Below are 27,566 nucleotides of genomic sequence, written 5' to 3'. Positions count from 1 at the left end.
GGATGACTCAGTGTATTGGTATTCCAGTATTGCCAGGAAACATCCATAGAGCAAAATGAGGGCAGCCAATTACACTTTGCTTCTTGATGCTGTCTCTGCTTTAGGGTGAAAGCAACAGTACACTTTGAATACAGCGCTTTGCTGTCCTCCTTATTCAACCAAATATAAAGTTTTGGAAATATATCCAACTCTAACATGGAAGGAGTCAGACACATGAAAGCTCATTGCCATATTCACTGACAATGCAGTCCTTGCCCTACTCTGAGGCTGCAATTTTAAATGCAGCAGGTGACAGTGAGAAAGTTCTTACCAAAATGCACACACCTCACACCTTGTTCCTTTCTTGCTCGCCAAATACTCTGCCAAGAGCAAAATGATAGGAAACATTTTGGACATGTGCTCCCACCACCACCCCAATACTTGTATGTACCTGCTCAAACGTGGTCCACTTCTGATTTACCAATGGGTGTCCATTTTCAGGTGTAATGTCATGGAATATCCAGTGTTAAATATTTTTTTGTTTGCTTGCCTTTGTCTGTTTTATGCTTCTCAAAATACACTGCTGAACAGCTGCAAGAGCAGATCGACAAAGATAGGCATGTCATTTTTAGTAGAAGCTACTGGATGAAGTTATCAGTGCATCAGCTTCATGGTGCAATGTTCTGCCTACCATCAGTCAAAGTCAAAGTAAACCCTTATGAGTGTTACTCATCAGGACATCTGTAAAATGAAGGATACATTGTTATCTGAAGGGCACAAATAGTACAAGATTGAAATATGGTGACATTCTCTGGATCAAGAAGTGTAGTCCACACGCATGACTGACTCTAGAACTTAGAAAGCGGATTGACATTATGTGCAATAACCTTCTGCAAAGTTTCTGTTACTGTCATTCACTACTTTTCCATTTTATGTGGGTATGTGTGTTTAAATGATCAGCACCTGGGGTTGTTAGGGTGGGCTGTGTTTTTATCTGTGGAGCTTGTGCTTTTGCAATGTTCTCAGGGTTTTGTAATGATGCTAGATAATAAAATCACTCTCCATTCTTTTTATAACCTTCTGGTAAGATTGCAAAATTACTTCTCTGCTGTGATATGCATTAAGTATTTTAAGCAGCAAATCAAAGACAGCCCATTTAATAGTTAGTTACATAAACTGAAAGGAGTTTAATTAAAGTGACATTTCTCTAATGATGGTAGCTATTGTTTGGACAAGATGGAAAAAAGTAATCTTGCCACCAAGTGCTACTAATGTATCTTCCATATTATTTGAAACTATTTTAGTGACCATATTCTTAATTAATATTAGGAGGCACTGTGAATTATATCATTTATGTCTCTTTATCATCTCTTCTTTCTATGTGACAGAAGAATCTGTTTCCACCTTTCTGTGAATATTTCTCTCATTATGTTTTTCCTCCAATCCTTTCCTGATATACATGTTGTCCTCTTTATTTCTGAATGGCTCTTTATTTCTGTGTCACTTTCACTCTTACATTCTTTCTTGAAATTCTTATGCACTTTAAAGACACTAAAACAATGCTGAGCAGGGGACACACGCAAATTATGTGCAGGGCAATGAGAGAATGATTTTCAATTGTGCATGCTGCACAATACGTGGCATGCACAAGTATTGTGAATCCCCTCAGATGCACTGAAAGTGTGTGTTACACTGAAAGTTGTACAGAAACTGTAAATTTTACAGTGTAATCTCATGTGTTAATAAGAGCCCTTCAAGTAGTAGGGATTCTTTGGGGAAGGTTTGCATCACAAGTAGAAGAGAGTGGTTATTGATGTAGACATTGTGATATTGTACAGTTGGAGATGGGAAAGTGGGGTAAGGACTGAGGCAGACACCATTCCTCTGCCAAGAAAAGGCCTTGCCTGTGATATCAAGGACTATAGGACCAATACTGAGGATTCTATACTTCACTGGGGCACTTTCTCACAGTGACATGATAAATATGGGCCCTTAACCCATGCTGTGATGGCATTTATCCTCTGCGAAGGCTTGCTCCTGCATTGGAGGATGTGCCATGTTGTAAGACCATACGCACGCTGCAGTATTGCAGGACCAATATTAACTGTGCATTGCACACTCTTTAATCTCACTAGTGTATATCCTGCAGCCTCTGTTCATATGTATACTATTTACATAGGAGTGAACAAGACCACTTGTCACTGGATTCTACATGCATGTGGAGGTGTCAAAGCTTTCAAAAGTAAATTTTCATGTTAAAAGTTATCAGGTGTTGGATTAAAACCTTGGGCAGAATTTCTATGCAACAAAAGTTTGGAGCATTAACGCCAGTGATTTAGCCATTCAGCCTCACCAGTCAACACTCCACATAGGTCCCTTCCTTTCATTCATCTTCATGCACTTCCCTCAGTACATCCTCACTTCCTAATACGTTTATGCCATTCACATCAACAGCTCCCTGTGGTAGTGAATTCCATATTCTAATCACTATTTGGATAGGAAAGTTTTCATGTGACTTTGGCATATCCAAGCCCTTAGTGGACTAACCCAGATCAAGAGTGCATCTGGAATATTCACTTTCTAACCCAAGGACAAGGTAGCAAACTCCAAACACATGGATCTGAAGGTTGAATTGATCTTTCTTCAGTGGGAAGTAAGTACCCTGAACTTTGATTGTCCTTTGGATAGCTCATTTTGGTTTAGCCAGATAGTAAATTCTCTTGATTATTATGAGGCTCTGAGGGATCTTCACAATAACGTACCTCTTCAGCTTAGAGAAAATGGTGATGGGGTTCATGTTGATATAGAATGATGCAAGAAATTACATATTATATATGGAAGATGTATTAAAGAAATTATGCAATCAGCAGGTGGTAATTTCTCTCGTTGTGCCTTCAGCAAGAATGCATAATCCATGGTTAATCAAAATTGACGACATTCCTTTTCCAAGAAGTTATATGGGGAGTCGGCTATAGCTAAAAGGAAATTCTGGACAACTTATTTATATGAACAAAAGCTTTTGATATGGACTTCAGTTGTATTGTAATATTGCCAAAAATGACAAGTCATCCCAGAATTAACAACGGGATGTTTCCAGGGTGGTCATACCTGCCACGGCTTGGTATGGCAACTGCTCTGCCCAAGATCGCAAGAAGCTGCAGAGAGTTGTGGACACAGCCCAGCGCATTACGGACACCAGTTTCCCCTCCTTGGAATCTGTCTTTACCTCTCGTTGTCTTGGTGTAGCAGCCAGCATAATCAAAGACCCCACCCACCCGGGACATTCTCTCTTCTCTACTCTTCCATCGGGTAGAAGATACAGGAGCCTGAGGGCACGTACCACCAGACTTAAGGACAGCTTCTATCCCACAGTGATAAGACTATTGAACAGTTCCCTTATACAATGAGATGGACTATGACCTATGACCTCACGATCTACCTTGTTGTTACCTTGCACCTTATTGCACTGCACTTTCCCTGTAGCTGTGACACTTTACTCTGTACTGTTATTTTTTTACCTGTACTACATCAATGCACTCTGTACTAACTTGATGTAACTGCACTGTGTAATGAATTGACCTGTAAGGTCGGTTTGTGAGATAAGTTTTTCACTGTACCTCGGTACAAGTGACAATAATAAACCAATACCAACACCAATACCAAACAGGCTTTTCAGTCTATACATCGGGGAAAACATCATAGAACGCTGATTAATTCAAACTTTTTCCTCTGTCATAGAAACTTTATTGTGTTAATGTTTGGATTGCAGGAAAATAGAAGGTAAGGTAGACCAGTACTTGAGTGAAAATCATTATTAGAGGCATGAGTATGCATCACTGTGGCTGCAACTGATCCTATCATAGAGGCTGAGAAGTGGAAGCAAACTCCAATGTAAAAGAAAATAGGAAAAAAATATGAATGTTAACCAATAGGCAGAGAATACAGCAGTTAGTGTGAGAACATAAGGAAAAGGATATAAAGCCGTAGGAAAAAGATGTGAAGGTGCAAGTTGTATGTGGTAATAGTGAGATTGATGTAAAAGTAGGTTAAATAGGAAAGAAAAGAAGAGAATGGAAATAAGATGTAGTAACAAACTCTCAAGCAATTGAATTACAATGTTGGTGTGCCAAATTATGCAAAGCAGTGGATGATGAATGGGAAGTAAATAATTGGTATTTAAGGAGTGCAGTGATTTAAAAGCAAAGTTCTTGGTGTTGTGAGAGCAGGAAAATGAATTTGGAGAATGTGCATTCAGTGTGGGAGGAAGAAAATTCTGGAGGCAGATCTGTATCACATTCTGAGCAATCGTCAGGGTGAGTTCTTTGTAAAGTCATCTTTGTAGAGTTAAAGAGCAAGTAATACTTAAAGTTAAAGAATATCTTGTAAGGGAACTGTAGACAAATGGAAAGAGAGAGGCATTAGGTGGACATGCATGCAAGAGGCTACATTTAAAGGTTATATCAGAATAAGGTACAAAAAACAGAGGTCATATCAGAATACAATAGCTTGTTGTATTTTACATCACACCATTGGTAATTCCATACCCATTTTGCCACTTCTGGTGTTTGCATTTACATGTTCTGTGATATTTGGTCAATTTTAATGTTTTTGAGAAGAGTTCTGAGTTGTGCTGCTCTTTGAGCATTGATTATATTTACCCTACCTGGACAGGTTTAGGACAAGCTCAGTACACAGGTGTAAGAGAAACTGTGCCTTTGACAACCACACAAAATTCTCAACTTCTGAAATAAGAATTCTACTTCTACCTGTGATCTATGGTTACCTGGTCAACAACATTAATACATTCTTAAAAGCATAATGTCATAATTTATGCCAGAGATTACAATATGTAGAAATCTCAGACTGATCTAGAGCAAAACTTATAAATCAGAATATCCATCAATCACTACAGTAAGATTGATCTTACTGCCCTTGGTATGTGGAGAACTATAAGCTACACTCACAGTTAGGAAATACTTTAGCCCTTCCAGGCAAATCTGAAAACCTTGAGCTTAATGTGTTATTTTTATTCTGTTTTTCATCCTGCACAATACTTGGAAGTTGATTTTGTGTTTGAGGACTGAATAAAGTTTAATATATTTAGTTGAGCATGTTGCCTCATGGCATGTTGAGTATTATTCAAAAACAATTCTCTTAGATTTGCTTTAGGTAATATCAAATTTTCATGCATAATTTTTCTTTGTTTAAACAAGTCTTCAAATTAATCACCTCTATGCTTGCCTGGCCAATGATTTTTATTTTACTTTTGTAGGTTGTGTGAAATCCACCACTGATACTGCTACCATTGTTGTCTTAAACATAGTTAAATAAATATCTTCAAGGATTTGATTTGTCAAATTTCTGGAAACAATTATTACAAAGTTTTTTTCATTGTAGTTTCATAGATTGTAAGCATTCCTAACTGTCTTCTTTTTAGCTTTAAGGGAGTTGTGTGATTTATTTAAACTTCATATCCGTTCAATTCGCAAATGCTCACTCTTCAAACTTCTTCAATTTCTCTAGAATCTCTTATTGGATTTATTGGTGATTATTTTTATGTGATGAGCACATTGCTATCTCTTTTGAGTTTTTATGTAGCTCGTCTAGGTGTTAGGCCAGAAAAACTTAATGTGTAAAAAAAAAATTCCAATGAGGAGAGCAGTCCACCATGGGAACAGAGCTGTGGTTCAGACCTAAGGTTAATAATGATATTGATCACATCATTTAATGTGTTTATAAAATTATGAAATCTAGTAGGGTTCCTTTAGGTGTTTTGGTTTCCTCCCACATTCCAAAGATATACAGGTTAGTAAGTTGCGGACATTCTGTGTTGGTGCTGGAAGCGTGGTGACTTGTGGGTTGCCCCCAGAACACTCCATGCAAAAAGATGCATTTCACTGTGTATTTTGATATACATGTGACTAATAAAGATTATCTTATCTTATCTTACCTTATTACATTCTAAAACTGAAAACAACAGCAATAAAATTAAAATGGTTAAAAATTAGAAAGTGAATACTGAAAACCACCACCACATTTAAGAATCCATAAAAAAATCATAAAATATTAATTGTCTCAAAAAGACCCGTCATCAGGAAATGACCCTGATGTTCCTAATTCCAAGGAAACTGATCAAAGGGTCACTGTCTGGAAACCATTTCCCCTAGCTCTAGTGACAAAGTTGAAGAAAGTTATTGATTCTACTCTCCATATTCCATACTGAACCCCTAGAGTTATGAATATTTTGATAATTTCTCCAAAAGGTCTTGCCCAGAGACCCTGCTATTATCTCGAATCTGACTGTACTGTTCACCGATGTGGTGGAGTTATCCTTTCTAAATATAGCATCAGGAATCCAACTCTTGCCAACGACATCCTGGAATCTAGGCACCTTGAAAACAGTCCATCCTAACTGGGAGGTTTAGTTACATAACAGTTTGAGCACCTTATCATATTTCTTGGTATCGATATTTTTGACAGACACGCTTAGCCTAGAGATGTGACCCAAAGTCTCATTAGCCAATCAGCAACAACTACCAACCTTATCCATGCCTGCTGTTTCCAGGACTAGATTACTTTTTACAAAAATGTATTAGATATTAAAATTGGACATTAATAAAATGGGATTGTTTAAAAGGAATAAAATGGCTTATCAAATTGCTTGTCCTTACATCATTCTTAGTGACGTTTATAGCCTGTGTAAGTATGCCTTTGACAATAAACTTGAACTTGAAATACTTTATCCCAATCTCATGATGTGGCTTTCCAGCCCAGATCTCAAATTCCCTGTCTCTCCAATTGTTAATCTTTTTACAAGAGCCATCCACAAATGTGTCAGCAGGTAAACACTTGATATTCATGAAACCTCCCTTAAAAGGCCGTACCCAGGTAATAAACGTGTTCTGTTTTTACAGAAGTCTATAAGTCGTTTTTATCCGGAAGTCAGAAAGTACATAAAAATCACTCGATATGGTACCATTTCTCCATGGCATTGTAATGAATGGCACCAAAAGCGCATAATACTGATAAGAAAGAACATTTACTAAAATTAGAGAAAGAGAGGAAGCTAGTTCTGCAGTTTGTAGGAATGATGTGTAAATACGTCAGACTTTTGCACTTAATAATATTAGGGGAGCTTGTTCATATGTAGGGGATATCCATATGTCAGGTGTTCCTAACCTGGTGACGGCCTGTATTTGCTAATGGTATCCTTGAGTTCAACTCCTGCATGTTGTAAGGGGAACAAGACCATGGCTTTACTGCAAAGTCTTCAAGCTTCTTAATTATTGGTATGGGAATTTGGACTTCTACTTTTGTCATCTCAAGATCCTTATCCTATGATCTTAAATATAAAATACCATGACTAATGTAACTCAAGAAGTGTAGTAGAACATGTTAACAAAACTCTGAATATAGTTAACAAATGTATTTTGAGATGCCTCATTTAAAAAGTATGAATAATAACTAAGGATATTACAAAATACTTTAAAAGTACTTTAATTTTTGATGGGTTTTGATCTAGCTTTTAGTAAATTCAGAGAACAACTCTCAAGCATCTCTATCCAGCTATCACCCATGTAAAAATTCATGGGTCCATTTAGGCACCTAAGTATTTTACAAAAGATCGCGGGGCAATAAAATCAAGCTCTATCAATTGATCATCCAATTTTTGACAGCTTTAAATATAAAAGTCTTATTCTTCAAGATCATATGAAAACCCACTTCTGTGATGTTGATTTCCAAACCAATCTTAAAATAAAATTCCTTAATGATTCTTATACAGGTCCTTGTGAGAGTCATTAGAGTGGTACAGCTTGTACTATCATTATCTAAGTAAACCATGTCTCTCTAGTGAATGCGAAAATATGTCCATGTCTATGCTAAGTAAAATTGAAGAAGGTAGGTTGATCTGCTTAACTTCCCTCTTAAGAAGGATAGACCTAGCTTCAATCGTTGTGGATGGGTTTAAATATAAGTCAGCAACAAGGTCAGTAAAATGTTTATCAACACCCAGTAGTCTTAATTATGAGTTTGTGTACTACTGGAGTACAACACTTCAGTGAGGTCAATAAAAACTGCAGTGAGGTCTTTACAGTTCCTCCCAATAATAAATTATTTAAAATACCGATATTTTGGTTATAACCCAGGGTAGCTACTAAAAATCCCTTCTGCTGATTGTTCAGGGTCACAGCCTCAGTCAATCTTAAGGATAAAATTTTTATAAAAACCTTGAGTAAAATAGAACTAATGGTTATCGGCCTCCAATTGTCAATCTTTTGCAATTTAATTGGATTAACATCCTAGCGGCTATCTTTGATGTTGTCCATTACTTTACTGCATAAAATCCAAGAGGAATAAAACTGTACTAAATCTTTATCAATCTTTGTGATCTCATCTAAACTCGTACTGATCCAGCCAGCAGTTGTCTTTGTTAAAACTTTCAAGAACCTTCCTAATGTCAATTGCACAAACAGCCATTAATAAATTATTGTTATTCGCTCCGGAAAAACGACGGCTAACTTTGGCAATCTTATTATTACTAACCATGAACAAAGACTTAAAATGATCAACTAAAATATCCATCTTGAATAAACAGGCAACATTGAAAGGGCATCCCATTAAATGCCTTACTAAGGCACTCTTACTTTCGTTCAAAACTTTGGCATCATTATTACTTGCCCTTCTGTTTAACGTGTCTCTTTGCCTCCCAATTAAAATTCTCCTTTCTCTTCCATCCATATAACTTCTGCCCTGTATGGGAACTCTGACTACTCAATATCATTATTGGTTGCTTCACTAACAAACTCGTAACTTTAGAGAGCAAAACCTACACTTAAACTCAAAGTCAAGTTTATTGCATATGAGCAAGTACATATATGCAGAGGTGCAATGGAAAAACATTACAGGCACATAGCATCATATAAGTGGTATTCACAAGAAAATCATAAATTAAACATAAGTTATACAAAATTATACAAGGCAGGTTATACACTCTGTGATGTGCTCCCCACATCTTTCTTCTTGTTCAAAATATCTATTTCTCTAAAGAACTGCATGTTAGATACTCCACTACTACCAGGCTATCCATACTTACACTGGCATGTTCATCAATCACATGGGAATCAATAACATACCAATACCTTCTGGATTTACAATATTGGAACAGCAACAACTGGGGTAGCTTCATCATCTTCACTACTGCCATTCCTTGCACCCATATCCAAAGTTCTATTCTCCAGCGCCACATGCCTTTTAGTAAAGTTGGTGACGTGATGCTTGTTGAAGATCTGCTTATCATCTTAGACTTAAGCTTAGTGGCTATTAAAACATTTATATTCCTCTTGTCTTTGAAACATTATCTTCCAATACAATAACTTGATAACAAAATGGACTACAAGTTGCAGCATCGTCACTACAGGAACCAATGGCTAGTGCCCTTTTAGAGTGTCATTTAACAGGATTTCTGTACCTTTCATGCTGTCCTAGCCCTACCTTGGATGAAAACTCCATCCTACACAGAATACTGGAAAGACCTGGTTCTCTCCAGTCCTCAAATTCTTATTTTATAAAGGCTCATGAAAACTAGACTCTAAAAGCTGTGGTTCTAAAATTTAAAAATCATCAATTAAAATGTCAAACTGATCCCAGGGTTGACTGTCTAAAAAGGTGAAATCATCAAAACCAATATTAAAAAGTATCCTCGATCTACCAGAGCTATCATCATCATCCAAATTCACAGAGACATCCATGACCTCAACAGTATTATAAAAAGGTGGAGGTGCCTGAAAAGCTCAGGGAACCTAACATCTTCCTGCTAAAATCATGTCATACTCAGAAGGCTGTGCACCCAAGGTAAAAGCCAGCCTACCTAGGTTTAAGAGGACCTGCCCACAGTGAGAGCATATCACACGAGACCCCATTGGGAACCTCAGTGGGGTATTGTTTTTGGGCATCAACCTCATCTCCACTTGGTAAACCACCAACTAATATTTTTTTCTCACTCACCTAACCAATGCACTTATTTGGTTATTTCTTGTAGGTGTACTTATCCAGCAAGGACATTGTGGAATCCTCGTGGAGGTGGGATTATAATGCTAATAACTTATTTTCTTTCCCTTTCTTCTCCAGAACTGGGAAGAAAAGGAAAGTTTAAAAAGCCTCCATTGATATCACCACAATTCAAAGACCTTCTAATAGGTGAACAGAACTCTGGATTCAGGTCAGGCAGTGGGGTTAACCCCACCTCAAGGACTGAAACCCATGCTTTTAGATTGGGGATCAGATCCCCAAAGGATCAGAATCCCCAGTAGCTGGTGCAGGCTTGCTGTCCCAGCTGAATTATTAGAGAGTTTCTCACCTCATGGAAAGCTAAGCACATCAATCAGACTGAACTTGTGAATAATAAAGTTAACTTCACAGCATCTAGGAAAGCACAATCCCTAGACTTTAGAGATTCCCACTTAAAATGACAACTCCTCTCAGAAAATTCAGTCTTCTTTTGATATTGAGGCCATTAATTTTGTCTGTCTATGCACAAGGCCTAACCTGCTGAGCGTTTTCTGTTTTATATTGATGACTGGTTCATTAAGTTGAGGTTTCAAGCAGCAAATTTTCATATCAGTCTAGTTATATTTAGTAGACTTAACTAGCCAATTATATTTTAATGATTGGATTAACTCAATCAAGTGCAAGTTTCTTTACAGTTTTGAAATGTGACACTTTGAAGTGTGAGAGATGTACGCCAGGTGGAAACTTTTAATTAAATGGGAAGCTAGATAAATTGAACCCAGATCCATTTGCTGGTTCAATAGTTTTTAGACACTTGAGCCTATAAATTGCTGACAGTGTGAACAGAGCATTTTTTGTGGATAGGACAGCATTGCTGGGAATGTGGCATGAATTGATTATTACACATTTTCTGATGTCATCAACAGTCCTGAAGCTCAGAAATACAACAGTACAGCAACTAATACATTAGACTGGATACTTCAGAGACATTGTTGACCTCAAGCAGCAGCGTGCAATGTGGTAGGCACTTCAGTATGAAATAAGTGTCAAAGGAGAGATTGAGGAAAATTAAATATTTTATTGAAAGGAAAACACATTTACGTTTTCTACTTTCTACATATTTGATCTCTTAGGTGAATTCATTTCATGGTCCACCAGCTCTGTGCTAAAATTAACATCTGCATTAAAATCCCAGACAATAGAATGTCACTTAAATGTGTTGCGCCTTCCCATGATCGTATGATAAGCAAAAAGAAATCTTTATCTCTCTCTCTCTTCCTCTCCCCTTTTATGTCTCCATTTCTTCAATATCAGGTTTCTGGGGCTTCTGGCAGCAGCTTACATATAAAAGTGAATGAAGCTACCTGGACCAATTCCAGTCCTGCCTCTGGATCTATTTGGCCCCGGGTGTTATTAGGATCAGGTCCTAATCTGGTCCCAAATCAGATTTATAAACTGAGTTAATAATATAAGAATTAGAAGCAGGAATAGACTACAAAGCTCCTTGAACCTGCCCAACCATTCAAGAAGATCATAACATCAAGTCTACGAACGGTAGAATCAAGGAATCTAGCCAGGAATGAGTTAGAATAAACAAATCTGGAGAAAACAAAGGTTACAGATTTACCCGAGAAAACAAAGCCATTTAATTATATTGACAGCACCAATCCAACTTTTTAACTCAGCTTCATTTACATTTATTTTTAATATATATTCCAAAGCAAGTATCTATCGAGGTTTTAATAAAATTCTTTTGAGTACAGAGTGTAAGCCAGGGATTGCTTTTAGGCATTTTGTAATTTCTTTCTTCAATTGTGCATTGTTGACCTTCAGCACATTTGTTTCAGCTGTTGCACATATTAGCAGCTGCACTACTGATGTAAAGCATGTGATGGGCAAAAATACCTGTGGCTGTATTGGTCTGTTCAGACAATTAGGTAAATGATAATTCAGAATTGCGAGCTTCCTTAAATAATAACATCATTTGAAAATGAAACAAGTTATATTTTTTTCACTTTTTCAAGTGTTTGTTTTTCATTCACTGTAACCCAGGAGAATTGCTTCCCTTGACCAGATTTTCTTACCTGCTTTGTGTAATCATTTATAGCAGAATCCTTTTATCCAGATCAATTCCAATTTGCCAGCTGAACTTAGGGCTAAATATTAACAAAGAAACAGTCAATATTTAAACAAAAATTTCACTGATGTTTCATGATATTTAGTGAAAATGATAGTTTTACTGTGGATCTATTAAGATTTCCATTTATATGTTGTTTTTGCTATGATTTGAAATGAAAATTGCAGTCTTGATATTTTTGTCTACAATTAATGCAATAAATGAGCATTAGAAAGCAATGGTAGGCTTCACTTATGGAAAAGAAATCATCTTCATAGAATGTTCACAGTGCAACAAAAATAAATGTAATGTAATGTCATAATTATAGTGACAACACTGAGTTTCTTTTTTGTATGGGAGAAGAGTTGCTTTTGCAACCCTGCAAAGCAAAATCACAAACACACTCCTTTCAGACAAGTCTAGAGTGGGACTTCATGCAGTGACTTCTGTTGTTCATCTATATTGGTTATTTTTATATACTAAATTCAGCAAGATTTACTGCTGCAGAGCTGTTTAATTGGAAAATTTGTAATAAAAGTGTGTGACAAACAGACATATTGCATTGCAAGTTTATACATCCAGAAAGAAAAAAAATGCATAAAGTTTGCTTCCAATTATTGCATCATTGAATTCCTCGCTTGTTACATGTGGCTTCACTCATTGTCACTTCTTGGAAATATTGGAAGGTCAGCATATCCCCTATTAAGCAGCAACAATACCTATAGAGAAATAGAGAATACTCATGTGAAAATGACTTTCATGGTTGTATCAAACATCCCTTTTTAGCATTTGTTGTCTCTGTGACAAATTTGCTGGTTTTTGTTCTGAAATCAGTGTACCTCTCTGCAATAACAGTAATGGCATGCTATGGATAGTTATATTACATAGAGAAATATAAAGAGAGATAGGTTAACAGGTTTAGCTTAAAAGTGTCTTAGCCCCAGTGTACATGTTGGCAAGTAAAATTGATTCCTAGTTAAAGTCAGAAATAAGGCATTATTTTCAAAAGGTTAGTATCTCTACCAAGATTATAGGTTAGGGAGGATCATATAAAGCCACATTGTAGACTTTTATTGTTGCCCCAAAAGGGGCTTAATACTGATTTGGAATTTTTTTGGCTTTGCTTTTTTTAACCAAAAAATGAAGATGTCACTACCTCCCTAAGAGCATTACAGGAGTACCTTCACAACCTAGATTTCAGCATTTCAGGAAGGCAGCTCACAAAGCAATAATGACTGAGCTTTCCAGTGGCACCTGTATCCCAAAGTAAATATAGGCCAAGACAATGGGGAAAACTCACTTGCTTATTTTCAAAACCATACCTTCAGATCTTTCCTTATCTTCCCAAAAGGGCAGACAGAACCTCAAATGAATATTCCAAGCAAAAGATGGCACTTCCAAAAAGTGAAGAACTCCTTCACTAAGAGACACAATTGACTGCAGATGCTGGAATCTGGAGCAGCAAACAATCTGCTGGAGAAACTCAACGGGTCAAGCAGCATCTGTGGGAAGAAGGGAATTGTCAATATTTTGGGTTGAAACTCTGCATTGGTCCTGACAACTCCAGAAGATTGTTTGTAACACCTTCGCTAAACTTAAATATTTTTTGCCTCTAGGTGTCTTGAGTGGGATATGAACTCATGATCTTCCACGACAGTGTGGACCACATGCAAGCACAGCTCTTGTATCTAGCATGCATACTAAAGGGGTGGGGGAAGAAAAGTTTTATTGTCATTCAGAAGTATAAAGTTTCACATGATAGAAGTGCCCAAATTTAAGTTACTACTCATTCTGTTTCACTACACATATTTTCGTGGCAATCTTTGATAAATATTTTCTGATGGAGACCCATCAACATTTGGGAAAAGTTGATCAGTACTAATAGACAAACAGCAGAAAGATACTACCTGCATGGAGCAAAAGCAATTAGTATTTAATACTTGCAACTTCAGAAAGTTCTGAGATAATTCCAAGTTAGTGATAACCAGCAATCATTACTGGCATGGAAGTAAGATTGAAGTTGGCTTGGAAACAGGAAATATATAGTCACTACTAAAGGAAACTTTCATGTTATAGAATGATGCCTTGGGGACATTTCAAGTGTTGACTTCGAAATTATACGATTAATTTAAAAACAGCACATTTTAAATTACTACTCACTTGGCCTCCATTGCATAGAAGATTGTATTTGACATTCTCCAGGGCACTATTCTAAGGTCATGTTGGATAGTCCAGTGCTGAGCTGTTTTAGAGGATCACACTTCAAAGTGGGATGGTTGATACAGGGACACGTAGTCTGATCTACTCATAAACTGCAACAGTGAGCCCATACTTTGCACCTAACAATAGAAGAAAAGGAAAGAGTTGCAGTTCTGTATCCCTTTGACAACCTCTGGACACCCCAAATGACCGCAGAGTTCATGAAGTATTTTGCAAATTGTAGGGTTTGTAATGTAGGAAGCACAGTAACCAATTCACATACAGGAAGCTCCTACTAATAGCAGTAATAGTGATTAAAAGACTGCTGAGAACTTCAGCTGTGTCTGGTATAGATCCATGTCCCTCTGACTTAATCTCTTCAATCCTCAAATTGTCATTCCTTGAGTGGATCTTTGGGGAGTCATGAATGACAATGTTCTCCTCTCCTCCAGTTCATCCCAAAGGAGGGACACATCCTGCAAAGGCAAAAGAGAAGATAGTTGCACCTGTAAGAGATGGTCAAGACATCTCTATGGTCGTGCCATAGAACCACTGATAATAAGACTGTCAACAGAGGATCAAATTAAAGAGGTTGTTGTAATTATAATGAAAGGTTGGCAGGGAGCAGACTTTGTATATTGTCGATCACACTTGCTTGAAAGGTTTGGTTGGGCACTGGATGGTTTTCTGTATCAGTACCAAACTACATTCATATCCCATTCCAATGCCAGTCACCTCTCTTCTTTACTCACTGACTTTTCCTCAATGGAGGTAATGAAGGGTCTTTTCATTTACATCTCTTTGAAGATTTGACATCTGTCTCAGAAGTGGAGGGTGCAGATTGTGGATGGGGTGAAGGTGGGATTTGGTATAAGAAATGGTGTGATTCATCTGGGCTGTGGACAGAACAACAGGGTTTGCGTGTGTGTATACGTGCCTATGAATATGTTTGCATGTGTGTGTTTATGCATTAGCATGTGTTTGTGAGATTGCATGCTCTTTGCATGTTCACATGCATATGTGTGTGTATGAATGTGTGCATGTGTGTCAGCATGAGAGACCAGTATTTTTCCAGCATTGCTCCATGCTGCAGGGATTCCCTCTCATCCCCAACAGTACCCAGCCACTGCCTTCCAGGTTTCTCTAATAGTAGGCCCCAGTAAGTCACTAGTCCCCCATCATGATACACAGCACATTCCTACTGGCCTCCATTTCCTGTACCATGACTCCAACATGATGTTGTGTGAAACTGGAAGCTTTCCTCTTCCCCTCTGCATCTTTTCTCAACAACATATTAGTAATGGTTGCCCGTTGTTGGTATGTAGTGACTATGGGAATGTGCCTTTACGAGTAGATCCCTTTCCCTCTTTGGTATGCAGCAATATGTCAGCAACTGAGCTGAATTGAGTCTAACCTCGTCAAGAACCACACAGATTCCACTTTAGTGCATTATTCTATAAAATAATCAATGCTGCTTTCAACATATTTTGGGGCAATTTTATTGTTTTTTCAGGGGGACCCGATGGAAGTTGGCATAAAGCACAACAATTGGTTAGCACACCAGAAAAAAGGGTGAATTCACTTTCTAGACTATTGAGTCTAATTCTTGGAACCTCCTGTGCAAAAGCACTCTGGGGTTATCCTCACCAGAAAGACTGCTTTAGTTCAGGAAAGCAGCTTATAAACATTTTCTCAAGGACAATTAGGGATAGACAGTACATGCTGGCCTTCCCAGCAATGTTCATAAAACATGAATAGTTTAAAATAAACACTATAGTCAAGTCTTTAATTTACATACCTACAGATAAGAATATAGAATTAAAAAGTGAGGTTTGAGCACACATCCTTAAATAGTGATTTTGGATTGGCCATCCACCATACATTTGGCTGTTAAATGGAAAGAGAAAACCAGAAAGGTGTACAATGGGAGATTGATCAGTTGGACTGCTATGTAAATGTAAGTTTATGTTATTCATTTAGAATGTTAAATGGAATGGCTTACAATCTAAATTAATGACAACTTACAACTTTTTGGAAAGACAACTTAGTTCAGAAATATTAGCTAGTATGGCTGGTACAACACAAAGAGATGGGAGAAACCCTGGAAGCTTTGCCACTGGAACAGATGACATTGCCTCCTGTCAGATGGTATGTGAATGGTGAACTATAATCATTGCAGGATTAAACTGCAAAACTGAGTTTTGAAGTGGCAGTACATGGAAGGCAAGTTTCTTATCTGACATTTCAGCATTTTAAAATATTTTAAAAAATGACTGTTCACTATTATCCGCAACAGTCACCTTGTCAATTAGCCTTACACCAAGTATTAGACTTTAAGCTGTACTGTTAATATCATTGCTGGGAAATCAGGGCCAATTGTGGACTTGGAAGTAGCCTACTTTAACCATAACTGGTGGGCAGAAAATCACAGTAGCATCAATTCTTCCTCCAGCCATTGCATTTGTTTAACTTATTTTAATTAAATTATAATTTAACTATTTAATTAAGCTGTGGAATCCTTTCCTTAATTAGCCCTTAATTATTTTAAGTTAATTACAAGCATTCACTCTGCTGATTTAACCAGATATAGAAACATTGATATTTGCAGTTATTAAATCCCTTTAAACTAAAATTAATCAGGAATAATAAAAAAAGATAGCAGAAAGGAATACATGGGTGGTTGCCAAAAATAAGGTTAATAAGGTCAGTCTGGTAAATGCTTAATTTAAAATCTCTATCATTTTCAATGTATCAACTGTAGGAAGAAGAAAAAGATTTTTTTCCCATCTTACTCGAGGCATTGCTAATATGTATAACATCAGATGTGATCATGAAGTATTTGGGAAAATGAATTACTTTGCTGCATATCAGACAACAGTTCAAATTAAGTCATAGAGATAAACAGTACAGTGTCCCAGAAGGGCTGAGATTAAGAACACTGGCTTGAACTTGTGCAACAAATGCAAAAGAAAGAAACCATATGCATCAGTTTTAATGAGAATATAAAGTTATATTTTAACTCCTTCTGCAAGCACTCAAAGCAATTATGCTCTGATTGTCCTACCCTGAAGGGGCACAGGAAGTGCTTGAGATCCGGCAGACTTTTAAGAACATTTGTAGCTGCTTTGACATATGCCTCAATAATTGTCTACCGCTGAACAATGTTTCTCAGGAGTCCATCTTCCATTGGTTCCTCCCTAATAGTTGGAGTGAGTTAAATTGTGCTGAAGAATTGAGTTGCATTTCACTCCATTTTTGCTTGTACCTCGCCAGTCGCTCTTTGTTTTAACCTGTCCAGGCTAATCACTTTTAAAATGCTGACTTGAGCTTAGTATTTGCTTTTAAAACAACATCCACATCCAAAGATAGATAAAATGCCTCACTTTGTAGCTTTGATGGAATTTTGACCTCAGGTGCTGTCTGTGTACAAGTTGCACGTTCTCCCTTTGACTATGTTTGTTTTCTGGATGCTCCACTTTCCTCCCACATCCCTAAGGCATGTAGATTGGTGGGTTAATTGGTCACCATAAATTGCCTCCAGAGAGTGCGTGAGTGGCAGATTCTGGGGAAGTTGATGGGAATGTGGAGAGAGAAAAACTGAATAGTGCCAGTGGGTGCTTGATGGTTGAAATGGATTCAGTGGGCTGAAGGGCCTGTTTCCATGCTGCATAATTCTACAATTCCTTTAAACTTTAATATCTTCCTTGACATTCAACCAGAAATTGCAATTTCCTGACTCTTTTGCACCTTCACAGAAGCTGCAGATGGAGCTCTGTTTGCTTGCCTCATTTTATAGTTGATCTGCCTCATGTGGCATAAACAGTGCCTGCAGAAGGTGTTTTTTATTCAATCTGCACCTTCCAACTGATATCAGAGCTTGTTTTTAACAAGATGCTCCAGTTCCAGGAGTGATGATAATATTATTACTTCAGTCAACTACAACCATTGACATTGAAAATGCCATTAGCTACATTCATAAAGGACACAATACATTACAAATGTGATGCTGACTCACTACCTTTTAATTATAGCTAATATTGCACATTGGGACTTTGAGACCCCATTCCTCTAAGCTATTTTGATGCATTTGTTCTTTTATTAATGTCTCAGCACTATTTCTGAACAATAGATAGCAGCTGGGGACCCTTTCACAGACCTTGCATACTCTTTCCCTCCTTCCGTTCTTCCTGAGAAGCTTTGTGATCTCCACAGATAAATCCAGCTACATATGTTTAACAATTTTGAGTCAAAGTGAGTCATAGATTCATCGAGAGATACAGCAAGAAAATAAGCCCCTTTGCCCACCAAATCCAGGCCAATCATCAGCCACCCATTTCCACTAATCCTACATTAATTTCCTTTCTTTTATTCTCCCCACATTCCCACTAACTCCCTCTAGATTCTACCATTCACTTACGCACTAGGGGCAATTTACAGTGGTCAATTAACCACCTATCTTTGGGATGTGAGAGGGGAAGAAATCGACACAGACATAAGGAGAACATTCAAATCCCACACAGACAGCACCGGAAGTCGAAATTGAATTTGGTTCACTGCCACTGTGAGACAATGGCTCTATTAGCTGTGACATTGTGCTGACAAAGTATCATTGAAATTTATGGCAGAGAAGGATGCCTTTATCTGCTGTGGCCATGCTGGCATAGAAGCATTTATTCAGCCTATTTTTTCTCCATAGTCTTGAGTGTTATGGTACTTTGAATCATCATCCAAGTGTATGTTTCGAACTCAATCATGGTTTGGGCAGGGAATTCTAGTTCACAGTTCTCCCATCCCTCTAGTCTTCAACTATCTAAGCCCTGTATCATCAGGCACTTAATTCTATTTAGAATTGACAAAGAATTCTTTAGAACTACTCTTTCCTGCTATCTCCAAGCCTATTGGCACTGGATGCTCACCAACCAGCTCTTTCTGGCTGGAATACATTCTGCATATGTAATAAGTTTATCTTGGGAAATGTCACTAGTTTGAACTGGAGTGAAAAATAAATATACTAGGCCTTGATCCCAGTGCTTCAGTAGCAGATGATACAATTGGTCCTACGGTAGAATCTCAAACAGAATCTGTGATACAAATTATAACAAGTTCATTGAGAAAAATGGAGTGTGACTTATATTACTCTTTATTGTTTTATTGTGGTACCTAACTTGATTTATTTCTGAATCATCATGCAGAATCCAGTTTATATATGTTTTTGAAGGAAAGAAAAGGGAAAGAGCACTTATATATTGCATTTCTAAGATTTATGAGTGTTTCATGACCAATTAGTTTTGATTGACAATGTTATTACATCGTCAAGCACAACAGCTAATCTGGACACAGCAGGGCCCAGTGAAGAGTCACAAAATAATTGAACAGATAAAATGATTCTGGTAGTGTTAAAGGATAATTATTCATAAAGTGATTTGGAGAATCCCTCTGCTTTCTGTGAAGCATTGCCAGTCATCATGAACAGGCATGTGGGAACTCAGATATAGTCTCCTTTGATGGAATTGTGCAGCATGTGACAACTGACTCAAAGGACTTAATATAATTAATCTCTTTTTGAAGTCCAGTGAGTATGCTTGGATGTTGCCATATGATTCAGGAATCTGGAGTCAGATCTGAATGTTGTGACATGATCAGTATGGTTTTAGGGTTCCTGAGTTCTTTCTTTTGTAGGAGTGAATTACTAACAGCAGACTAATTGTTGACATCTTCAAATATGACAAAGATTGAAAATGACACATATGCATTTAACATGTTAATTAACATTACAAAAGAAATTATTGCTAATTTAGTTACTTAATCTCCTAATGTAACCACTAGCAGCTACATACAAACTGCTTGAGTCTGGAAATTATCAAAGCTACCTTTTTTTTGAAGTTGTTTTGCTGACCAAGATGTGCTGGGCAGCAGTTATTAAAACACAGCCTTCTTTTCTCTTCCAGTCACCCACAAGTTCTCTGATCATTTGCAATGTCACGAGATCCAATAGTTCAAACTAAAAACAGAAAATGGAAGAAATTATTTTCCCTGCTTATCATTTCCTTTCAGATGTCCATTTTGTCATCCGTGCCTGGCGGGAATACATTTCTTTCAGGTCCTACATTTGGAAAAGGTTAAATATAAATAAAAATTGTAATCCACACAAGCTATTGAACATATTATCTATGAATGATCTACTTGTATTTTCATCCCATGCAGTGGGCTAATGTTTGCTTATGGATTAATTCATTAGAATCAGGTCATGGGCATCTTTTTATTCAGTTCAAATCGTTATGCTGTGTCACTGATCCCCACAGTGGAATTATTTTGAGTCATGGTCGATTCTGCCTTATTGCTTAAAATTTTAGTTGAACTGATTTCAATTTGTAATGTTTTTCATATGTATCTGAGACCATTGCTTGTGCTCTCAGTGTTCTACAAGCAATGATGCAGCAATTTTATCCCTTTATTATCTTTAATAATGATTTGCTATCTGCATATATCCAAGCACTGCATGTCACTGACATTTTAGTTTATTGCTGAAATCTGTTTGTAAAATGGCATATTCATTTTTGAACTGTTTTTGCACTTTTCAAAAGGGGGTTTGCTTCTGAGCAGAGAAGCAGAAAATTAGGTATACAGAAAACCCTTAACTTCTGTATATTTAATCTTCATTGTTTCACAATCTGCAGTCAACCCCTCCATGGATATAACAACTTCTAGAAATTTAATAGGATGGTGTAAAACAAATAAATGAACAGCAAAAGCCATTTACCATACTTCAGCAGAATTCCCAACGGAGTTACTAGCACAATACATGATTATAGTAGTTATATTATCAGTACATATTAAGTTAAATTTATTAACAGTATTACATTACACTCAACAGACATAATAGACTCACCTTTTTCTGAATATCAAACTTACATAAAAAACTATATTCATAGTTTTTGGGATTCACAACATTTCTGGAAAGTACCCTCCATAAAAGTTAAGGGTTTAGTATACTGAGTGCCAGATATATTTTCAGACATATCAAGAATCAGTGTAGGTCCTAGATTTTGAGTTGACCAGTACAACAACATGTGTAGGCTCTGGGTTCTTAGTTGACCTATCCTGACACTGAAAAGCAAATTATTATGATCTGGAATGTGTCTCTGCAAAGCAATGGAAACATTCTCAAGGGGGAATTCTGTATGTTAAAGTTTGCTGGTTTATTGGAAAGAATAGAGGAGATGGATGAGTTGAATGGCTCTTTTAAAGGGTGGGGACAAGCTAATGGGTCCAATGACCCCTTTATATGCTGGAGCAGTCCATGAACTATGGACATCATAGGGATACATTGAGACTTCCACCTCTATTAGGAATTGAGAGAGTGGATCATCTGCTTGTTGCAGAGATTTGTTTCATCAGCATTCAAGCAGCTCAATACAATCCAAGGTTCAACAGCCTGTCTCATCAGCCACCTTAAATGTTCACTTCCTCCACCAGAACGACAGCAGTCTAAGCTTGTATGGCAGCAGCTGACCTGGTATGAATGCTGTCTGCACCTCAGGTAGAACATTCATATATTGGGTACCTGCTGTTACTGTTGAATTAGAAGTTGCAATATCAGCCTTCAGGCATGGTTGTGTCCACAAGTGAGTGAATAGAGTTGGTCACCACTTCTGCACTGCAAAAGGTGTGATCCAAGCTCTGTTCAAGACTTAGTGCCGAGTTATTGCTGGACTATTCCCAGTTCCTGAAATTTTGGTTGGACTTAGATTCTCTGCTCATCTTCTAGAGTACTCTGCAATTTGTTGTACAACCATAAACATTCTTTAATCTCTTCACCTGGATCCTTTACAACAGAAACCACAAGTGCCATTGTTTTCCAATGATTTGGTACCTACACTCTCTGTTCCTGGCCTGGCTCATGCTTCTTGCCTCAAGATGTATAGTATCTACATTTCCCTGTAACTTGCAACCACTGTCAATACTTGAGTTAGTGATTGAGGGTATGGAATTCAGTTATGGTGGTCTTTATCATCAATGCCTTGTTCTTTTACTGTCTCACCACATCTGGATACCTGAAAGAGAAAAGGCAGAAAATAAGATGCTTGAGGAATACCGGGGTGTAAAGGAAGAGGAGTAACCTTGCACCATCTGAAAATTGAACTTCAGAAGAGAGTATAGGATGAGAAGAAGGGATATGAAAGGAGAGTAAGCTATGAGAATGCTGTCTTCAGCAATGCTTTCACTCCTTCTCCGGCCTTGGAATGAATATTTGAATAACAACAAACAACATCTCCTCCATGCTGATCAGGTTATTATGCAAAGGAGCCTTTCTCACCAGAAATACCCCTGTTGCATTCATTTACCCACTATCTTCTCCTGCGGTGCCTAAATGTTGTACATTAAGTTCAGGTGATGGAGCAGTCATCACCCAAGTATTCTGACCATTCCAATACCACTTGCATCACGCCACCTCCAGAGGTGAACAGAAGCCGCTAACAGAGTTAATGTAGATAATCTCACTGTTGTTATTTCTGCAAAATCTGGGTCATTGTGTCGATGCTCAAATATAAATATTTCAAGAAGTGAATGAAGTGTATTTTCGTGACGTTGCCATATGCTTAAAATGTAAGAGAAGATCGAGGAAGATATTAAACATTCATTGATATACAAGCAATTCTATGAATATGGATTGGCATTATGAACTGAATGATTTATCAATGTTCTTTACTGCTAGTAAGAAGATCTTATAATACTGTAGTTTAACATAAATTTGGATGTGCAACCAGCAAATTTGGTTATTTAAATATAGTAAGAATCTGTCTGCCCACTTGTCCACCCAGTGAAGACGACTGTAACCACCTGAGTTACACTGTTTATACGCACAGCGGACCAGAATGTCTGTTGTCCTAATTGTTCTGTGTCTTTCTGTTTGCTCTCCCTGTTCAAATTTTCCTCATGTGTCAGTCATGCTCATATGCACTGAGTAAATCTCTGGCATGCTGGCTTACTATATCAGCAACTGTGTATTTAACACATTGTCTTTAACATACCTGATTATGGCACTTCTCACAATTTACTTAGTACCCCATTTGCTCATCTGCCTGAATAATGTCCTCCATATGAAATATGCACATTTTCCTTGCAACACTGCAAATTATAGCCAACAGCTTAACTTGGGGATTCACACATTGAGATGCACTCAGGTAATTTATTGGATCAACTGTGCAATGATAAAGATAAGAAAACTGCATTATGCCTGGTATTGAATTAAATGCCTGGGATATTTCATTAAGATTAATAGTAGAATTAGTAATTTAGGTGGTGGCAGCAATAGGGAATTGCTTTTCTTCCTCTTTAAATACTAACCTTTTCAAATATCTGATTGAGTCACTTTGAATGGGACTGTAAACAAGTAGATTAGTAGGTCAACCAATTAAGTTTCTGGCTTTCCATCTGATTGTTCCACAATCCATTCAAAAGTCCCTAATATTAAGTTCCAAGAGCAGACATGAAAACAGGGACTTAAGATGGGGATGGAGTGGCAGTGAAGAGAGAGTGAGGAACAGCGTAGATGTTGCTTCTTGAATTATTTCAATTATATTCTAAGATTGATCAAAATAACAGAGACATCTGTACTTCAAAGGATCATAGCCTCAATGAAGGAGAATATTTTGGGGGTTATCTTCCAAAATTCTGCTACTTGTGGACCCTCATGTGCCAAGTTGTGGAAACACTCAGCAGGTCAGAGAGAATATCTGGAAAGAGAAGCAGAGTTAAAGCTTCAGATCAGATCCTTTGTCAGAACTGGGAAAAAGAGAAACAAGTTAGTTTTAAGTTGCACAGAGGTTTGGAGGAGGGATGGAGAGGACAAAAGAATTATCTCTGATAAGGTAAGGCCAGAGTTACCAATGAGGATATGTTTGTAGATGAGATCATCTGGTTGATTGGCTACTGGATGATCTCATCTACAATTTATTTCCATTGACAATAATCGGTGACTCCCCTTTACAACAGTCCCATCTTGTAAGATGACATACAAGCGTTCATCCTTATTCAACATAGCATTAACATTTTTATGCACATATTGTGCGCAACTTCCATCGCTAAAAATGTTTGCTGTATTAACTAAAATTTTCAATTACCTTTTGTTAAGCTTGTGAAGGATAAACTAGCATTTTCATTCAATATTATTTTTGTGGTTTGGAATTCTTTGCATATCCTTTTGTGTGTCCTCCCTCTGTTACTTTTATTTTGTAAAGTTATGAATAAAACATATTTGTCATTTGGAATAACTAGGCAATATGCATGATTTTGTGAGTCATTGTTTATTTTCTACCACTTTCATTATGCATCTTGGTTATTTGTTAGCATATAAGATTTTTTTTGTGTAGCCTTTCTCTGTGTTGATGGAATAATTCAGCTGGAAACATGTTCTTCTCAGTCAGCCTTTTTTATCATCTGTTCCATCTTCAAGATACTTCGATTAACTAGATCATTGCATTCCTACAATTAGATTATACAGTTATCCTCTTCACAAATTATTCACAGTCAATATAATTACTGAGTCCTGAGCTTGTAATTGATAAAATCAAAGACAATTATTTGCATAAACATTGTTCTTTGCTTGTGCCTCAGTAAGTAAGGAACATGTACAGCTGCTGGTTTTTCATGGTGTCAGTCGAGGCTCTGGAATAGACATGTGAATACACAAGTTAAGAACAGAAGTAGGCCACTTGGTCCCTCAATCTTGTTCTGCCACTTAATAAGATCATGGCAGATTTAATTGTAACTGCATTCTTGCCTACAGCCCATCACTTTTCACCCTCTTGCTTATCAAGTGTTAATAAAGGCTGCACTTGGAGTATTGTGTTCAGTTTTGGTTGCCTTGTTATAGGAAAGATGTTATTAAACTGGAAAGAGTACGGAAAAGATTTACAAAGATATTGCCAAGACTGGAGCAACTGAGTTATAGGGAGAGGTTGGACAGGCAAGGACTTTATTCCTTCGACCATAGGAGGCTGATAGGTGATCTTATAGAGGTGTATAAAATCATGAGGGGCATAGATAGGGTGAATGCACTCAGTCTTTTCCCCAGGATTGGGGAATCAAAAACTAGAGGGCATAGGTTTAAGGTGAGAGGGGAAAGATTTAATAGGAACTTGAGGGGCATCTTTTTTACACAAAGAGTGGTACCTACGTGGAATGAGCTGCCAGATGAAGTGGTTAAGGCAGGTACAACAACAACTTTTAAAAGGCAATTGGACAGGTGCACGAATTGGAAAGGTTTAGAAGGTTATGGGCCAAATGCTGACAAATGGGACTAGCTTGGATGGGGCATTTTGGTCAGTATAGACCAGTTAGGCCAAAGGTCCTGTTTCTGTTCTGTATGACTCTAAATGCCTTCAACACCTTCAAGACTCTGCTTCTACCAACAGTTGAAATATATGGACCTCTGCTGGAAAAGAAAAAGCTTTGTAACCTCTCTGTCTTAAATGGGCAGCCTGTTAGTTTTAAATAACAACCTCTAGATATAGATTCTTCCACAAGAGGAAACCTCTGTGGTACATTCATACTGTAACTATCCCTCATGATATTATACATTTCAATCAAGCCATCTCTCACACTTCTAAACTCCAGTGGATACAAACCCTGTCTGTCTCACCTTTCTTTATAAGACAATCTATCCATTTCTGTTACTGGTGTAATAAACCTTCTTGTGCCTTTGAGTCAGAAGATTATCAGCTCAAGTCCACCCAAGAGAAATGAGCACAAGAATACTCTCTGTTGCTCCACTTTGGTACTGAGCAGGCACTGTATTGTTAGAGATGTTCGATAAGATGTTAAATTGAGACTTTATCTGCTCTCTCAGGTGGATGTAAAATATTCAAAGGCTGCTTTCTAAAAAATGTTGTTCCTACTTTCCAAAAAATTGACTGCATCAGCAATCGTATCTCTGATTGAGAAATATTTTGCGATGTTTTGTAGTTATTGAAAGCTGTAACGAAATGCATGTCTTTGACTAAACCCTTGATATCTCCTGGTATAAGCCAAACTAGAAGTCAGTAGAACAGAAGTTAGGAGATTTCCGTTAGAAAGTCTCCTGAAAGGGCGCCCAGTCTTTTTATATGAGCTCATATGCTGAATGAGTTCTCTGCCTGGATGTGTCTCCTTTAAGTACCGAAATAAAAATTATTTCTCTTAAATGATGAACCGTTCAGCACTTGGCTCAGAGAAAAAAGTGGCTGGTGAAGAGAGAAGGATAGACATCACTCAGCAGGAGTTAAAATCTCCAAGAGGCAAACAAGTGCCCCAGGGGATGCACCAAAGTGGCATTGTAGCCACCTGCCCCATCGAGATGGAATGATTATGTAAAAGTCAACAAGGTCAGAGCTGGAGAGCATTTCGTCTTGTATCCATTCCTGGAGAAAACAAAACATTTGTTTGCATGACTTAGCAGGCAGGAACTTAATTTTCGGTACTTATTTGACAGTGTTGCTTCTGAAATGTGTGAGACCTGCTCCCTCACATTCTCGTCACAAAGCTAAAACTAATTTCTCGCTCATTAATTGAATTAACAAATGTGGATTTGAATAAAAATAAGGCAAAGTGATGTCTGTTTTGAAATAATTGCACAAAGCAAAATGCTATTGAGGGATCTATAACAGCAAGCAGCATATTTCTTATTAAAACTATTAAGGCTAAAGCTCTGAGGAACCTTGGCCATGACGGTCCTTATAAACAGCCTGAACTTGAGGTTAAAAAATACATTAAGATTACTTAAATGTAAACATTCTCAGTAATCATGCACATGTAGCGATTACTTTAATTGTAGTTAATTGGGTGCATTCCATATTTGTTTAACATAAAAACCCTGCAGCATCTGTTAGCTGCCAGGATTGCAGCTCACGTACAGGATAAATACAGGGACCAGCTGGGTCAAAAGGCATATTTCTGCATTGTAATGTATACACAACCAGTCAGTTTACTTCCCGATCTGCTGCTCATGCTAGATTGTAGGTCTGGTATCTATTGATAGCCTGCGCTTTTTCAGAGAATGTGGGAAGTCTCATTCTAAAGATTGAAGTCATGCAAATGAACAGATATCACGTAAATTCTCTAGATATCATACTTTATTTGTGGGACAGATCTGCATCTTCTCTATATTGGGCTGAAATTTCCACAAACAAAAACAGAACTGTTTGTTTTTATCTCTGTAAATCTAGGGGTTAGCAGGCAGATGAGTGTGGAGCATGGTCAATTGGCTCATTTGAGGAAATTCTAG

The sequence above is a fragment of the Pristis pectinata genome, chromosome 5, assembly GCF_009764475.1.
Source record: "Pristis pectinata isolate sPriPec2 chromosome 5, sPriPec2.1.pri, whole genome shotgun sequence".
NCBI lineage: Eukaryota > Metazoa > Chordata > Chondrichthyes > Rhinopristiformes > Pristidae > Pristis > Pristis pectinata.
Note: the sequence above shows the minus strand (reverse complement) of the source record.